Source organism: Vulpes vulpes, chromosome 2 (genome assembly GCF_048418805.1).
Source record: "Vulpes vulpes isolate BD-2025 chromosome 2, VulVul3, whole genome shotgun sequence".
Taxonomy (NCBI): Eukaryota; Metazoa; Chordata; class Mammalia; order Carnivora; family Canidae; genus Vulpes; species Vulpes vulpes.
In genome coordinates, this window is record NC_132781.1 from 163,949,258 (window position 1) to 163,961,977 (window position 12,720).

The window sequence follows — 12,720 nt, forward strand, 5'->3', positions numbered from 1 at the left end:
ATGTGTCCGTGGCCTTGGCACTGCTCGTACGGGTGTACGCGTGCGCCCCAACACCAAATGGTGCACTCTAAATGCGTAAAGTTTGTATGTTATACCTCAATAAAGCTATAAAACCATAAATGACATTTTTTAAGTAAACGCTACAACCAACGTGAGACTCACATCCAAGACCTCGGGATCAAGAGTTGCAAGCTCCACTGAGCCAGCCCAGCAGCCCTAAAAAATAATTTAAAAGATTCTATTTATTTGACAGAGAGAGAGAGAGAGAGAGAGCGTGCGCACAAGCAGGGGGAGGGGTGGAGGCTGAGCGAGGCGGGCGACCCAGGGCCCCGGGATCATGACCTGAGCCCAAGGCTGATGTTCCATTGACTGAGCCACCCAGACACCCCTAGAAAAATAAGACTTTCAAATGCTGCCCTTGTCATCCTCAGGTCTTGCCTTCGAGGAAACCACCTCAAAGAGCCCTTCCCCGCGCCCACACCTCACCCGGGGCTCCTGCGAGGAAGGCCGCACACCTCGGCCCGGAGCTGTTTGCGGGGAGCCCGGCCTGGCCCGACGGTGGGAGCCCCCGGGAGCAGGAGGCATCTGTCTGTCCACTGATATTTATGGGGCTTGGCTTCGTGCATATTTTTGGGGTGACCGGATGCAAGGCCAGGGGCCCAGGGTGCGAGGCGGAGGTCAGCCCTGCCTTCCCTGAAGGTCCCTCCAGGACAGCAGAGCGGCCCTGAATGTAAACCCCGGCACGGAGCATGGGCCCCAGGGTCCTGCTGTCATCACAGCGTGGGGCGCGGAAGAGGCCACGGTCCCTGCCAGGAGGGACCCTGTTCCCGGCAGAAGCTGCCCAGCAGCCTCCACGCGGCGTTCACAAGCTCCCATGCTGGTCCCCCCGGGCCCTCCGCTGGTGGAAGGGGAGCCCCACCCCCGGACCTGGTCCCCCTCCCTGAGGCCTGGCTCCAGATCCTCGAGATCTTGGGAACTGAGGCACAGCCGCAGCTCAGGCGTCGGCTAGGGCTGGAGCCTCCCGGGGGCCCCGGGGACGGGTCCCTGTCCTGGGCTGAGAAAGACGCGACAGTTAGCAGGGCAGCCCCAGCTCCTCCGGCCCGACCTCACTGCCCACCTGCACAGAAGCTGACACACACCTGCAGACTGTGAGTCGCTCCCCACGGGCCACCCCCTCCCGGCCGATGACCCTGACCCTGGGGCAAGTCCAGGCAGCAAGGGAGGGCAGGGACAGCCCCAGGCCCCGGGCATGGCCCCCTAGCCAGCCCCTTGGCCACTGCGGCCTGCTCCTGCCCACCTGCTGCTTCGCACCCTCCGCCTTCTCCCGGGGGGACAAAGGGAGGCTGCAGAGGCTGATGGAATGTCCGGGAGTAGGGAGCAGGGCACCTGTTTCCATGCTGCACACACATGTGCACACACACACCCCCATGCCGTGCGACCACGGCAGCCCGCACACACCTCCCTGCCTGGGCACCTGCCAACCCAAGTGCCCAGGGCAGCTCGTCCACCCACTACGTGGAAGCAATCCTGTCTGGCCAAACAGACTCGGGGGAAACGAGAGCCCTGCGAGGGCAAGAAGTAGGGGGGCACCTGGGGGGCCCAATCCAACTCTTGGTTTTGGCTCAGGTCATGGTCTCAGGATCGTGAGATGGAGCCTCGCATTGAGCTCCGTGCTCAGGGCACAGTCTGCTTAAGACTCTCCCTCTCCCTCTGCCCCTCTCCACCCCCAGGCTCGCTCTATTTCTCTCTCACACATAAATAAATCAATGTTTAAAATTATCTAGAGTGTGATCGCAGAGAAGGATCATATTACCCCATTTACCTCTCATGGGCCAAATTTCGTTTAGATATGACAATACTGGTGTCATAGACTATTTGATGAACCATTTTGTTTTAACGACATGGTGCCCAGATTCCCAACAACTAGTAATGTTAATTGGTAGGTTTTTTTTGTTTGTTTGTTTTTAGATTATCTATTTATTCATGAGAGACACAGAGAGAGGGAGAGGCAGAGACACAGGCAGAGGGAGAAGCAGGCTCCCTGTGGGCAGCCCGACGCGGGACTCGATCCCGGGACCCCAGGGTCACAGCCTGGGCCCAGAGCAGACCCTCCACCGCCGAGCCCCCTGCTGCAGGAAGAGCAAGTGCGATCGCCCAGCGGAGGCCCCAGGAACACAAACCAGTGCCCCTTGGACCTCCTCGCAGAGAAACCGGGCGCCGGGAAGAGAACCCCCACCCCTCTGCCCCGCACACAACTGAAGCATCCTACAGTGGTTTGCCACCAGGGCATCCACTCGGGTCATGTTCTCCTACTAGGAATGACGCTCTGTAAGCCTTAAACAGATGTAAAAAAATTTTTTTTAAACAGATGTGTTAATCCCTATGGTTTTCCTTACTAATCATTTCGGTGTTTTTCCTTGGGAGGAAATGGGCAAGGGAGATAATTCAATGTTTTGCTGAGGTTGAGTGAAATAAAGGTTTATTAGAGGCAGGCATGTATGTAACATTTAAATGGATAGAGTTTGAGTTGGAGATCTGATTAAAAAAATAAAAATTAGGGAACGCGTGTCTGGCTCAGTCGATGAAGTGTGTGACTCTTGATCCCGAGGCTGTCGGTTCAAGCCCCGTGTTGGGTGTGAAGATGACTTAAAAATAAAATCTTTTAAAAATCAGAGAAAAGGGGTCCCTGAGTGGCTCAGTCGGTTGAGCATCTGCCTTTGGCTCAGGTCATGATCCCGCGGTCCTGGGGTCGAGCCCCGCATCGGCTCCCTGCTCAGCGGAGTCTGCTTCTCCCTCTGCCTCTGCCCCTCCCCGTTTGTGCCTCTCTCTTTCTCCCTCTCAAATAAATAAATAAAATCTTAATAAAATAAAATAAAATTTCATTTAAGTACAGCATGTTGCTCTCTCCCATGCTAAATAGGCCTGTAAGTCTTGGTACCTCTGTCTTCCCTTTAGGTGGTCCTATTGCTGTGTCTTATCTCTTACTTCATCTGGTACCTTCCTTCCTCCAGAAGAGCACTGAATTCCTAGAAATTTGCAATGAGTGTCTGGGCCTGATGTTTCCTCATCGTGATAGATGCTGGGCTGGCCTGTCCTCTTCTCGTCTGCAGGGCTCCTTGTAACTATTTGTCATGATCATGTCATCAGTGTAAGGTATTACCAGAGATTTGCACCATGATCCACCTGCAGGAGTGGACAGTATGGTATGTGCCCTCCCTGGACTATTTAAATATCCTTGGGGCAGCATTACCAACTGATCTCGTTTTCTTTCCCGGGAGAATGTGGGACACTCCTGGCTTTCTTCTGTAATCGGTTTTTCAAATAACAAAATAACATGCCTGGCCCATCCATAGTCACCTAACATTTTCCATTATAACTAGTTCTCTTACTAATGACTTCTTCTGTGTCAGGCGATGCCCCCCCATTAATTTTGGTGATATTTTATTTAGGTTCCTATAACCAACTGTTAGCCTATATTGGCCATTAGATGTTAACACTGGCCATATGGGACAATGAAAACTGGATGACATTCCTCAATGATTATACCCACTTTCAATGATCCCGTAATCCTTCCTGTTATTTCCTATGTCCCCCTTTTAATGGGTATTGTTTAGCAAAAGATGCTCTTTTTGGTCTTTCTTTACTCATGCTAAGCGTTGCCACCTTCTTCTTCTTCTTCTTTTTTTTTTTTTTTTAAGATTTGTTCAGGGCGCCTGAGTGGCTCAGTCAGTGAAGCAACTGCCTTCAGCTCGGGTCACATCTCAGGGTCCTGGGATAGAGCCCCACCTCGGGCTCCCTGCTCAGCGGGGAGTCTGCTTCTCCCTCTCCCTGTGTCTCCTCCTCCCTGCCCATGTTCTGTCTCTCTTTCAAATAAATAAAATATTTTTTTTAATAAATAAAGATTTGCTTATTTATTTAAAAGAGAGAGAGAGGGAATCCCTGGGTGGCTCAGCGGTTTAGCGCTGCCTTCAGCCCAGGGCGTGATCCTGGAGACCCGGGATCAAGTCCCACATCAGGCTCCCTGCATGGAGCCTGCTTCTCCCTCTGCCTGTGTCTCTGCCTCTCTCTGTGTCTTTCATGAATAAATAAATAAAATATTTTAAAAATAATAAAAATAAAAGAGAGAGAGAGATAACACAGGCAAGATGGAGAATCTCAAGCACACTCCCCACTGAATGTGGAGCCCCATGCAGGGCTCGATCCCATGACCCTGAGATCATGACCTGAGCCAAAACCAAGAGTCGAACCCTCAACCTACTGAGCCACCCAGACACCCCTAAGCATTGTCTTCTTTTTTTATTTCCTTTTGATGGCATCCATTCCTCATGTAATTTTGGGATTAAATCTATTCCTGTCGTCCTTTCTAACTGCACTGCACCCGCAAACCTCTGTCCCATGGGTTCTCTATCATACATTAACACCTCTGTTTCTATGGTATTCCTTTGGTTATTTTTGCTTCTAATCCTTCAATGTTTATAATTTTTCCTTTAGTAGGTCTTTCTTTTTTTTAAAGCTTTTTTTTTTTTTTTTTTTTTTTAGTAATCTCTATGCCCAGTGTGGGGCTTGAACTCACAACCCCTAGATCAAGAGACACAGGCTCCACTGACTGAGCCAGCCAGGCGCCCTGTCTTGAATAACATTTGGGGTCCTATTTCGACGAAAAATGTGTCTGTTATTATTTTTCTGTTCTCAATGTTACTTGCATTCACGACCTACTATCTCCGGTTTCAGCAGCTGCCAGGCCACCCTGGAGCCTCGAGTTTTGTGTAAAAGAAGTTATAGTAAACTTCCCCTGTTCCCTTTGGTATTTCTAGTTCCTCTCTTCACGGAGGAGACATTTCTTTTTTTCTCCTCTTCTGCCCCGACTTCCACGTCCATTTCTATTCTTTTCCTCATTTCTCTGCTGTTTCTATGCTGATTTCTATTCCACGTGCCTTCTTGTTGCCGTTTTCTTTGATTTCGTACTGGACATCCTTGATCAGGCTCTCCATCCCCTCTCTTTTGATTATTTTGATAATTCCGTGTCCTGGGGGATCCCTGGGTGGCGCAGTGGTTTGGCGCTTGCCTTTGGCCCAGGGCATGATCCTGGAGACCCGGGATCGAATCCCACATCAGGCTCCCGGTGCATGGAGCCTGCTTCTCCCTCTGCCTATGTCTCTGCCTCTCTCTCTCTCTGTGACTATCATAAATAAATAAAAATTAAAAAAAAATTAATTCCGTGTCCTATCTCCGTCACATGGTCTGTTTGTTCCCAGACACCCGCACCATGGCCTTAGCTGTGGCCTGTCTCTGTCAGCGGATGGGCGCCTGTGTGTTCACTGGTGTGGGCGATGCCGGCAGGAGCCAGGAGGGCTTACGCATGTCCCCACCTCTCCTATAATCCTCATCATGTGCATCTCCTGAGCCACAAATGTTATTTTATGTGTGCCCGATGGTCCAGTGGGCCATCTGAGTGTACGGATTACCTCTGGCACGGAGTGGCATCATAAATGAAACTTGTGGCACTTCCTGGGGTTCCTAACAGCACTGCTCTTTCAATCTCGTGAGCGTGGGCACCTCCAAGGGCGTGGTGAATCTTCCCCGAGCGTGCTAGGTCGTTGCCAGAAGGGCCAACGTCGGGCGGTGTAATCGGCTCTGCTCTAAATCAGTCCAGTTGAGTTCATCTCCAAACCTGGTGGGATCCGGGTGGGAGTTCACCCTCCCCCGTGCCAAGGCCGTCCGTCCAATCCCACAGGGATAGGATTTTGGTGGTGTATTTCTGCATCCTTCTATGACCACACAGTTTAAGGATGGGTTTTCGGGTAAAGAAGATGCCTGATGTGCATCCCTGTGCCTGATAATGCTTTTGTGTTGGCCCCACTGTCCTGTACGTGGAGCAATCCGTGCGCATCAGATCCGTGTTGCTAACAAAAATCTGTTGTAATCTTTCCGAGCTCAGCACCAGTGTATGAGCTATTTCCTGCCTCAGCTGTTTCCACAGGTTGTCCTTGCCCGCGATGGTCATCTAATGCTCTCCTCCTTGTCATTAGAGGTCTGCTGTGATAATCCTCCCCCACCGGGGGTTATCATCGTCTCCTGGGTCCTCAAGATGGGGCCTGGGGTCCCAAGGGTGTTTTGCCCTTTAAATTCTTCATTGACTTGGCCTTCCTCATCACCCCACCAGCCAGCTCTTTGCCGCTCTGCCAGTCCTGGTCTAACTGTGATGGTTCTCAAGGATGCCGTCCGCACTGGGCGCCCAGGACCCTGAGGGCTTTACATTTTTGGGATCCTTCAGAGCCATGATTGCATCTCTCGGGGTCCTCCTGGCTGTGAGCTTCTTTCTGACTTCTAACTCCATGGGGTAGCCCCGGTCTTCTACACAGAGTACAGGGTCAGGCCTCTAGGCCCTCTTCACCGTCCTTTTTAGGTGTCCTTTAGCCAGTGTCCACATCTTTCAACCTTTTTTGGAACCTAGCAGCTGATATAGGCCACTCGACAACTCTGCAGAGCTCAGTTTCCATGCACAGCTGGGATATTTGTACAGATTTCCCCACAATTTTCGTGTCTTTCTGGCAAGTCATAGATTAATTTGGCCAGTAGTGGCATGTATCTTTGTAACGTTCCCAAATGGTTTAATTTTCTCTTAGCCCTCCGAGCGCCCTTCCAAGGCCGTCTCCCCAGGTCTTGGCTTTGGTAGTCGCATCTCATGGCTGGCGTGCAAAGGGGTGAGCCCCGGATGGGTTCCCGCTGCTGACTGCTCTCTGCATGGCACTGGTCTCGGCCTCACCTGCCCACCCCTTAGGATTTCACCCTCGGTGAGACGTCTGCAAAGTCAATGTCCACATTACATTTAGTTCCCAATGTATTATTATCTCCTTATTTAAATGTTTTTTAAGATTTATTATTTTTTAAAGATTTATTTATTTATTCATGAGAGACACACAGAGAGGCAGAGACACAGGCAGAGGGAGAAGCAGGCTCCCTGTGGGGAGCCCGACGTGGGACTCGATCCTGGATCCCGGGAGATCATGACCTGAGCCGAAGACAGACGCTCAACCGCTGAGCCACCCAGGCGTCCCACCGCAACGTACTATTTTCAGTTCTGTTGTGATCAATTCAGGCAAGATTCTAGCATTCTTTTCAGATTCTTCTAAATTCTCCAACGCCCAAAGAATCAGCCTACCCGCAGTCTTGCGGGTCACGCGAACTGTCCTGAGCGAGTGGTGTGGGCGCACACTGGAGCTGCGTCTTTCCATGATGCCAACTTTGCTCAGCCACAAGGCAGGGCTAACACAGTGATAAAGCAGGCCCGGGATTCCAAACCCAGTGACGCTTCGCCTCGTGGTTAGCTCGGCTTCGCACTCGGGCACACAGAGCGCAGCACCACACAGCCACACGACAAACAAGAGGACAGAGGGCGTAGGAAGTGAACGAACCGGGCACGAAGCCGGTCCGTGGGCGCGCGGCGGAGACAAGGCCTCGATCCGGCCCGGGGCAGCGCCCGGCCCTCCCTGCCTCTCGTGTCCAGCAGGGAAGGTTCTCGGTCCTGCTCGGGGACGCATCGGGCACAGCCTCTCTGAAGCAGTCAGACGCAGGGCGGTCGTGTGTGAAGAGTGTGACACTTTGCTGCGAACATCGTCCCCCTTTAAAGGGATTTAATCACTTGGACCCCTGCAGGCCCCCCTCTGCTCCTGCTGGTTCTCAGTTCTGGGGTGTCCCCGGCTGGTGCTGGTCCCGGCGGTACCCAGGAGCTGCAGCTTGACACAGGGCACCGCTTGGCAGGAGTGACTCCATCAGGCCACCTAAGCCGGTGGGCGTGGTGGCAGAGAGGGCTTCCCTGAGGAGGTGACACAGAAGCTGAGAACTGTGGCGAGAAAGAACGGGAACCCACAGAGAGTGGGGCTGCTGGGAAGAGCTCAACGAGGGCAGTTAGGGGGAACTTCCAGCGGACCCACGGGGCCGCGTGGTGCTGAGCCGAGGAGAGAGAGCTCCAGATGAGGCCAGAGGCGGGCAGGACCCTGGTCTGCTTAGTCAGCACCCAGAGAGAAGGAGGCTCGGCCCTCGAGCAGCCCAATCAGATCGAGAAATGTAGATAGGTAATAAATAGCCGCAGATGAGTCATCTCAAGCCCTGATTTTTGAGCCTGCCTTGCAGCTCCCCTCAGCCTGCATCCTTCCCAGGAGGGGCCCCTGATTTCAAAATGACCAGGTCAGGCCGAGCTCAGCCCCCGGGGCCCCTGTGTGGGAGCTCAGCCCTGCAAGAGCCGGGGAGCCAGGGCAGCTTCTCGCTGCAGCAGCTGTGTCCCCGTCGTCACCTCCCCCGGGACTCAGCAACATGAAGAGCATGCAGAGAGCCTCTTTCATGTGATCTGGGCTGCAAATTAAACACATACACACACACAGAAGAACAAAAACAAAAACAAAACCCCCACCTTGTATTAATAAAATGGAATTGGAGGTAGCCTGGTGTTTTTCTTTAAAAAAAAAAAAAAAAGAAGAAGAAGAAAAAGAAGAAGAAGAGGCGTTTGGGAAAGTCAGACAAGGCTGGGTTCAAATGCCACATCTGGCCCTGCCCCAGCCGAGCAAGCCAGAGCCGGTTCACCTCCCCGCTGGCTTCCCCCCTTCACAGGGCCCTGCAAAGATTAAAGGAGCTGATAAGTCTGCTGGCAGTGCCGGACACACGCACAGGAAGCTCTAGAACATTCACCGCCCAGCTACTATCGCTACTACGAAGACAGGGATCTCTCCTAAATATGCAAATGCGTGGCCATCTAGTACAGATGAGGCCCCCAGGTCCCCAGGGTTCCAGGCGAGGAGCACTGGCCCAGAGAGTCTCAGGACCCCCCTCCCCAGACCCCCAGCACCCCCCCATCCCCGGCGCTAGAAAGGAAGTTCTCCAAGGACAGGGAGTTTTGCCTAATTTCTCCGATGCTCCCCCCGCCCCCGCCCCAGCCCCGCTCCCAGGACTTGGCACTGTCAGTATTTGTGGATTTACTGAAGACAGCCAGCCGGAGCTGCTAATGATAACCGTCAAACAATAGGTCTGGATCGCCACCGTCCGCAGACCCCATCGTCGCTAGAGGCGAGGAGCCCAAAGGGCTTCGAGTGACAGGCAGCCGGGCCGGTCTGAACGGGTCCCTCTGCCCTCGCGTCCCACCAGGAGATGGGGCGCCGACCCAGGCGAGTGCTGAGCACACAGTGTCTGGGCCACGGTTCAGGAGACCCCTCATCTCCTAAGACCCATCCTTTGCCCTAAGATAACATTCTTTTTAAAGATTTTATTTATTTATCCACGAGAGACACAGAGAGAGGCAGAGACACAGGCGGAGGGAGAAGCAGGCTCCATGCAGGGAGCCCGGTGCAGGACTCGATCCCGGGGCTCTGGGGTCACGGCCTGAGCCCAAGGCAGACGCTCCACCGCGGAGCCCCCCAGGCGCCCCAACATAACAGAATTTTTATCACGCGGCAGTGAAAGCAGAGCTCCGTGGGGGCCGGGGGAGACCTTGTCATCCTGGAAGGTAAATGGTCCTGTTCTCTGACCCGCGGGGAGAGGCCCACGGCTGTGCGGCGGGCTGCCGGGCCACCAGCTGACCGCAGGTGCGCAGGGAGGGCAGTGGCGGTGGCTGCGCGGGGCCGCGTCACGGGAGCCCCCGGCCGTCCGCAGTGGCCGCCCTCGCAGACCCCAGGCCCGGGCGCCCCCACACCACAAACATTTCTCACGGTCCCGGAGGCTGGAAGGCCCGAGCGGTGTGCCAGCAGCTTGGTTCCTCCCGCGGCCTCTCCCGGCCTGCCCACGGCCGCCCGCTGTGTCCCCACGTGCACATCGGGTGTCCTGGGGGCGCTCGTGACCCCCTGGGGAGCCTGTGTCCAGGCACAGTCACATCAGGGGTTAGGGCCCCAACGCAGGGGGCTGGGGAGGGTGCAACTCCGGCCCTAACGGGCCCTCCGCACCCGAGCTCGTGTATCCCCCCGCGGCCCACGAGGTGGGCGGCACGACGGCCGGCTGGCGGATCGCGACTGAGCCCGGAGGTGGGGTGTCCCGGGCACGGCGGGAGGAGAGGAGCAGCACAGTTTTCTGCCATTCGGGGACGAGCGACACGACTCCGTGGCCCCTCGCCCAGCCCGGAAGGGAAGCGGGGCGCCCGGGACGCAGGATCCAGCGCCTGGAAGCAGGAAGGGCCGCTCGCTCCCGCCGATCTGAGACTTCCCGCACCTCAGCGGGTTGGGGAGGCCGCGGTCCCCGGACACCCCGGGGCGGTGACAGAGCTGCACTGGAGCCGGGGGGACGGGGCGGAGAACCCGGGCTGGCGGCGGGGCTGCCCCGGGAAGCTCGGGCTCGGTGGCCGGCAGGACACACACGGCCTTAGGGTCACCGCCTCGCGGTCCCCCCCCTCCCCGTGTCCCTGGCTCCGGGAGGCCGGGCACATGGCACAGGCAATGGTTAGCCGGGGGGGGGGGGCTGTGGTGCCACCAAAAAGCCACAAGAGAGGGGCCCCTGGGAGGCCCAGCCGCTGAGGGCTGCCATCGGCCCAGGCCGTGACCCCGGGGTCCCGGGATCGAGTCCCGCGTCCCCGCAGGGGGCCTGCCTCTCCCTCTGCCTGTGTCTCTGCCTCTCTCTGTGTGTCTCATGAATAAATAAATAAAATCTTAAAAAAAAAAAAAAAAAAAAGCAAAACCACAAGAGAGAGAAGTTGAAAAAAAAAAATCCTTCCCAGTCAGAATGAAAAGTGAGACCGAGAGAAACTGAGTGAGAAGCTCTCGGCGGGAGGAAAGCCAAGCGCCGGCTTCCATGAAAGCGACGCAGCCCAGCAGGTCGGCAAATGACTCAGTGCCGAGGCCCCGAGGCGGCCGGGCCCCCTGCAGCACGTGTGCGGTGAGGCCAGCAGACACGGTGAGGACTGGCGGGGGGGGGGGGGGGGGGGGGGGGGGGGGGGGGGGTGCCCGAGGCCGCGTCCTGGGCACAGGCCCTCGCGGCCCCCTCGGCCCCCCACAGCGCGGGTCGCCGAGCTTCCCCTTGGAGGCCGCGGTCGTGCTGGTGGGGCCAGCGCCGTCCCCCACGTGCGGGCCTCCCCCGGCCGGTTCCCCTCGGAGGCGCCCGCGCTACATTTCGACACACGGACCGGTGGGCGCCGGCGGCCCAGGCCTGGGCTCTGGCCCCCGAGCTCGGAGCCGCCTGGGGGGGCCGCGGGCCCCGCCTCCAGGGCCTTCCCTCCGCCTCGGCCGAGACCCCCACCCCCGCCGCACACAAGGCACCATCCTGAGGTTCTGCGGCGACATGTCTCGGGGGCACCCCTGAACCCGCGTGTGGGCCCCGGGCGACGCCGGCTCGTCCCTCCTAGAGTCCCAGCCCGGATGGGCAGCCCCGGGGACCCCGGGCCCTCAGAAGGCCCCGGCCCAGCAGGGCCGAGATCACCCGGGGTCACGCGGCCCCGGTCAAGAGACGTGGGAAGGCGGCGGCCAGCGGGGAGGCCGAGGAAAGGCGTCCACGGAAGGCAGGACGAGGCGGCCGCCGGGGGACCCGAGGGACACGGGCGAGCTCTGACGCCAGACCCAGGGGGGCCCAGGCCTCCGGTCAGCCCAGCCCCGCCGCTGGCAGCCGTGCCCTGCCATCCCTCCCTGAGCGGTCCCGGGGACAGGGACACGGCCCCACAGCACCCTGAACCCCCCCGTCACGGGCAGATCGCCCAGCACCTCCCTGGTGGGGGCACCTCACCCCCCACCCCCCCACCCCCCACCGCCAGCATCCAGGCCTCACCAGGGCCACCTCCTGCGCTTCGCGACTCACCAACCACCGTCGCAGCCTCGGATGCCTCACGGGGGAGGCAGCGGGTCCCGACAGGCTCCGGGGCCCACGACCCACCCGCCTGCCCATGGACCCCCCAGCCCTGCAGCCGCTCTCCAGGCCACCGAGCAAGGGGAGCCGCGGAGCAGGGACGAGGGGTCTCTCTCGGGACCCGGGTTTTCGGATTGCCCGATGACCCTGAGGACAGGAGAGCTTCCCGAGGCCCCCTCTCCTGCTCCCCTGCTGACACCCCCCGGCCCCCGGCCCGGCTGAGCACAGTCCCATCGCCTTGGGAGCTGGGGCCTAGGGCACCCGGGCCTCCCCCACAGAAGGCAGGGGACGGCTGGTGGCTTCTTTTTTTTTTTTTTTTTAATTTATTTATTTATGATAGAGACGGGGCGGGGGGTGCCCAGAGACACAGGCAGAGGGAGAAGCAGGCCCCATGCAGGGAGCCCAGTGTGGGACTCGATCCCGGGACTCCAGGATCGCGCCCTGGGCCAAAGGCAGGCGCCAAACCGCTGAGCCTCCCAGGGATCCCCCCTGGCTGGTGGCTTCTGCGGATGGGGAGAGCAGCCCACTGCCAGCCACGGTCAGGGCTCAGCCTGGTGCCACGGCAGGGGGTTACCCCAGAGGCCACCCGGGCCACCACCAGGCACCCATCAGAGCCCCCCATCACCCCACTGGCCACAGACGGCTCCGCGGAGGCTGGCTTCCCCCCACGACCTCCTGCTCCGTCTAGCCGGCCGCCATCCTCACGGCGGGTCCGGGAAGGCCCTGGTCACCGCAGGCCGCGGCAGGCTCGGTCCTCCGGGCGCCTCCTCGCAGGGGGCACTGCCCACGACTGCTGCTCGCACCTGCAGCGCCCACAGCGGCCGGGCAGCGAGGCTCTGAGCCCATGCACTAGGCGGCCCATACCCTCTCCTCCCGGGGTGCGGGGCGCAAGGACGTGTGGACACAGGC